The sequence below is a fragment of the Guillardia theta genome (genome assembly GCF_000315625.1).
Source record: "Guillardia theta CCMP2712 unplaced genomic scaffold GUITHscaffold_15, whole genome shotgun sequence".
Classification (NCBI taxonomy): Eukaryota; class Cryptophyceae; order Pyrenomonadales; family Geminigeraceae; genus Guillardia; species Guillardia theta.
Genome location: NW_005434659.1, coordinates 146,928 through 152,927, shown reverse-complemented (window position 1 = coordinate 152,927; position 6,000 = coordinate 146,928).

The window sequence follows — 6,000 nt, the reverse complement described above, 5'->3', positions numbered from 1 at the left end:
TTCCAGTTCTGCAGATACCCTCGGTCGTCGATGGCCAGCCAGACGGAGAGAGAGACGCGGTCAGCAAGAGCGACAGGCTGTGAGGATCGCTCGTCGCATCTTGTCGACTCTTGCAACTCGCACTGGTGCTTGAGGATCGCTCCCCTCCTGACGTCCACCAGGTTGCTGGTCCCAAGAGAAGTTTGAAAGCTCGCGGTGAGGTCGACAAGGACCCCCTGATCCCAGCAGCAGATAAAACTCTGATCCTCCCCTCTCGAGCCAAACTTGAAGTCCACCAGCCGCATCCCTGTCCTCCTCCTCACCTCAGCTCTGACCTCTCCTGGTTGACTGGCGTCATCCTCCACAAGAATGTTGGTTGAGTTCGCATTCATCGGGTCAATCTTGTTGGAGAGAGAAGCCAAGGAGAGTTGGAATGATCTCAGAAGTTGTCCCTTGCGGTAGACATTGTCTCCCAGAAGATCTACTCGAACTAGCTTGTCGGTGAAGTCTCCCTCTTGCCATGTCAAGGTGCCTGCGATGAAAGTGAGAAACCTTGGTACGGGTAGAATTCAAGAAAACATAAGATGGTTGCAGAATGATGCCAACAGCACAATCACAAAGGACGAAGCAGATCGTTACAAATCACTCAATGGAGTGTTTGAGAGCTCAATCTCTACAACAACATCTCGGTTTACCGTTCACTGGCAGGTAATCTCGAAGTGGCACAGCAGGAGAGACGCCGTTGAGCAGTTCGTCGGGCACGGTCTGGTAGGTGACAGTCGATGACCCGGAGTTTCCGTCTGCCCGTCTGACTGTAAACAAGACGGAGCTGGTTGTCTGCTCTGGCAGGAACAAAGCGCTGCTGAGGACTTGCAGGTAACCGACACCTGGAGGGTCAAGTTGAGAGATGAGGTGAAAATGAGGATGAAGAGGAAGAGGCATAGGAGAGAAGCAAGAGTAAGAAAGACGACGACGGACAGGAAACAGGAACAGGAACAGGAACAGGAACACGAACACGAACACGAACACGAACACGAACACGAACACGAACACGAACACGAACACGAACACGAACACGAACACGAACAGGAGGAATTGAGGAAGTGAAGCAACGGATTTTACCTGTCTCTTTCCGGATCAACACGGCAGCTCTGCTGCTCATATTGTGATGCCAGGTATCAAACTCACAGACGTCCTGTGCGAACGTCGGCAGGCACGCCTGACCGCATGCTGGGTCGTCGGAGGAGGCGTCATAGAGGCTGACGATGAAGGCTCTACGGTATGTCTGGTTGATAGCTGCAGCGCTGAAGAGCTTAATCGAGATGTACTTTCGTTCGCTCTCCCCGTCCTGCCACTCCAGCAGTCCTCCCTCAGCCCTGATATGATGGTAGGACAGGGCATCCTCGTAATATGATCTGACAGGTATCGAACACCTGCCAGCAACACAAGAGTCCGACAAGCTCGAGTTGACGCAGAACGACGAGTTGTCAGGCGAGCATATCACGTTGGTTCCGCTAGTGCTGTCTTGAACGGTGGAGTGATAGGTGATGGAAGATTGCTGACATGCTGAGAACACGCTCTCGATCCTGTACCTCACTTTGATGTTCCCATCTCGCCCATCCACCCTGTTGACGAAGAGAATGGCTTCAGGATCGCTTTCCTTCACTTCAACAGCCGAGCTCTGGAAGACGATCTTCCCAGGTCGAAGGTCGTTCTTCTTGAACCAGATGTCAGCGACAGAGTTGGTCGCCGACAGCGAAGTTCCATCATGGATCCTCTGCAATACAACCGAAACTTTGCAACTGGTGGCGTTGACGACGAACGGCTGCTGGACTGGAATCTTCACCTCCTGCACATTGAATTGATTCTCACTCCACAGCCTAGTGCCTACCACGGGGACAAAGTTTGCACAATCCCGCGGTCCTCCTCCTCCTCCCGCCACGTACTTCACCGTCGCGGATCCCAAAGATAAGGAGCGGGAGATGTTGATGACGAAGTAGGGGAGAGAGGGGAGGAGGGGAGAGCCGAAGGTGTCGGCTGCTGCAAGAGAGATTATCCCCGAGTCTCCTTCCTTGTACACTCGAACAAGAACTTTCGACCTCGACGGGTCGATGAAACTGCCGTAGGACTCGGTAAGAGTCACCTCATACTCATAGTACGCATCTCTGTCTCCCACACAGATGAACATCTGCTGTGACCAAGTGGTCTTCCAGTCCGCTGCAGCGATCGACGTCGTCGACGTGCCTGTCGTTACTCTGATCTTCTTCTCGCTGACATCCCCTTCCTCCCATCTCAAGGTGCCGATCTCATAGCCCACCCCCTGGAAGAACACAGTAGTGTTCCCCTTATCTCCACACGTCCTCTCCACCCTGAGGGACAAGAAGGCGTCCTGAGACATCTCGACCAGGCTCTGCTTGAATCCGACGATCCCGAGGCCTTGGTGATCGTCTCTGTTGATGCGGACTTCAGCAGATAGATAACTGACATTCCTGTAGGCGCAGCCGTCGAAGGAATAGAACATGAGAGTGAAGTTGATGTAGCAAGCCCCAGCCGAGAACTTCATCTCCTCGTTGAAAGTCAAGTTGATCGCCTTGGATGTAGTGTCAAGCTCATCCCACAGCAGAACTCCGTCCTCAACTTGAAAATCCTGATGATTGATCGCCGTCCCATCGACGACCTTGTACCTCACCTGGAGAGTTCCTTCATATCCATCAACTCTATTCACGACCACTTGAGGATTTGCAGAAGTACGGTTGTACACCCAGACTGTTTGCAAGGGGACTGCCCTTCCCAGGTTACAGACATCATTCACCAGTGTGACAGTAGTGGAGTCAAAGAAAGGATCCGGGAACGAGACATCGTCCTTGCTGCTGATAGTCATTCGGATCTGTCGTATGTATTGTCCAAAGTGATACAACCCGTCGTTGAGAAGGTTGAAAGTAAGAGTTGCCGTCTTGACCTGGGAAGTCAAACTGAAATTTCCGCTGGCTGGCAGAAGAGAGATTCCAGAGATGTAGTCGGGAGAAACGAACTCGGCTGACCAAGACGCCGACAGTGTTTTCTTGAAGTCTCCAGTCACCACTGAGATGAAACTGATGGAAAGAGAGGAAATGAGGTGACAAGTTCCTGATTGTGGAGAGATAGAAAGGACAGGGGCATTCGAGATAGCGACAACTGCTTGTGTGATCCCGATTTCAGGCAAGAATCCGTCATCTTTGTACAGCAAGAGGTTGAAAACTCGCGGCCGTCCCTTGTAATCAGGCTTTGCTGGGAGCGCCTCAACGACGACGGTCGAGCAAAGTGGTTGCCCGGCATCGAATGAGATCGAATGAGAAGAGAGGATGTAGTGAGTGCCGTAGGTCGAGTTGACATCTGCAGTCTGCAGAGAAGCAGAGATGGAACATGAAAGGGAGTTCCTGCAAACCTGAACTTCAAGCTTTCTGGCCTTGGAGTTGGTGAACAACTGATACGAAGCTGACGAAAGGGAAATGCTGCAATTTTCTCTCGCTGAGATAATTGCCCAGGAGCCACCGCGGACTAGAGCTCCTGTGATGAACCTCAAATGGAATGCAACTGAGCAAGAGAGGTCCGACTGGGACAACTGCGGCCTGTCGCTGACCACTCGAATCTGGTAATTGGTGTAGTTGCATGAAGGGAGATCCGGGAATTCATTGAGGAGGAATTGTTTGGTTTCTTCTGATCCAACATCCCATGCCAGTGAGTTTTGAAACTTTTGACCGTCTCGGCTGTAAAATTCATAAAATCCAGAAATGTACTTCGAGAACCCTGAAATCCGCTTCACTTGAACCATGACCTGGTCCAGAGGCGAAAACCCTTCTTCTGTCAAGATCTCGATCTCACTGACAAGATCGTTGTCCAGCAACGTTACATGTAGTTTGGACCTCCGGGAGTCTATGGGAGAGAACCCATTCAGGCTTGCAGAGGAATAGCCGTCTGTGACGCTGTTTGCCAACAGGATGCAAAAATTCCTTTGAAAGAGCGAGACCAACTCGTCGTCACTCACAAGCAAGAAAACAGTCTTCCTGCCTTGATCTTGATTCGACCAGCTGACTGTGGTATTGAGCAGGGAGAAGTCGTTGGTGATAGTGGAATTGCATCCTGGACTTGTTGTGTCCACTTGCAATGAAACTTGAATACTTCCCTGTGCACCTCCACTTCGGTCAAGATAGATTGGCAACAAGGCTCCCTCATAGGCCTCGAGCTGCAGAGAAGCAAACCCAATCATTCCTATGCTTGAGATGTCATCCAATATCAGAAATGTCCTGCTATCTGTCATATTCTTGTATGACAAAGATACTTGAAAGCTGCGAACAGTTATCCCCACGTGGATAGAATTGTTCCAAGGGATGCTCACTACCTTGTCTCGCCCATCCCAATGCCACCACATAATCTCTCCGCTCACATTTCTCTCGCTGACGTTCATTGCCTTGGCAGGAATGTATCGATTGTACTGCACAGGCGCCTGAACAAAGAATATGTCTTCCAACACAACATCTTGAAATATTTCCTTCTCGAAACTGATATGTACACGGGCACTCAGGTCATTCTTGAAGCCTCCGACTCTTCGAAGGATCACCTCGAACTTGCCAACACTTCTCCTCACCACGTAACCTTCTCCCTGCACAAAGACCGGGTTTCCCATATCGATGTCACACCAGTCTGGAGGCGGAGAGCACGCTAACGGAGCATATCCCTGACTGCAGTCGCTGTAGGAGGGGAAGAGAGGAGAAGGACAGACCCTCAGTGACGGATGTATCCTCCTTTCCTCGCCTCCTGCCGCTGCCGCCATAACCGCCATCACCGCCAAGCCCGCAACCATTCGCGCCATTGCCTCCCCGCTACGGGGGGATATTGGGTGGTGATGAGATGGGGGTGGGTGATGTACGGGTGTGAAACGTAGGTCACCCCATATCCAACTAGCCTCAGGTGTGTACAGGAGGGGTATAATCCCACATGACATTTCAAAGCAGGGGTAGTAGAAATCAAAGTAGGGGTCCATGGATTTGATGGCCAAGGGAGAGTTTGACAACTGAACTCGGAATCCGAGTGGTCCGGGCCCGACGGTGATCCGGGCCCGACGGCCGGGCGAGTTGGTTCTCAGTCTCTGCCTCTTATCAGCCTCCGTCGCCGTCACACTATGGCCGGGGCCGTGCGTGCGACAGTGTCAAGGTCCGGAGAGCAGCAGAATCGGGAAGTTTTACTGTCATGCTATACTCACGACCAGCTTCTCCTAGCTGCTCGTCTATTCATCGTGCGCCTCTTGACATGTTTACGAGCTCTTGCTCCGAGCGTATCACTCTGTTGTCCTCCAACAGTCGATGACTCTGTCCTCCGACCGCTGCCCCGCACTCGTAGCAGGTAGACTCCTGCGTTGCCCCTCCGCAGTCAGCAATGACGTAGGGATGACCTGGAGGAGGAGGGTGAGAGCAGTGAAACGAGCTGAGAGCACAGGAGCAGCGCAGCTCCATTACCGTTGGGGCAAGAGTACCAGTGGCCTCCTCCATTGTACCCTGGGTCAGAGGGGTGGAACTCCATCGCCTTGAAGATCTCTCTGAAGGTCTGCAAGATGTCAATCTGCTGGGGAACAGGTGGACATGGAGGCTGAGAACGTACCTCAAGAGGGATTCCTGCAAGGAACACAGTCAGGAGGCAGAGGTAAAAGTACAAGGTACTCACCGTCGTCAAGCTGCTTCAGCTCCTCTTGAACTACTTTAACTACTTCAGGATTGTCTGAGTTTTCTAGTCCTCGCATCGTCTCCCGCACAAACTCTCTCAGGGTTGATGTCAGTTCTTGCATTTTGCTCAACTTTAGGAGCGGAAGTTGGTTGCTTGTAAGGTTGTGTCTGAAAACGATGAAGGAGTGCATCAGTCTCTGCCACATGACCAGGTCCTGCTCAGGTTGAAATGCTTGCATACACGTGCGGAACACTTCTAGAATCCTTGACATCTCCTCAAGGACTTGGAGATTAACCACGTTGTTGTTCTTTGCCTGGACAAACT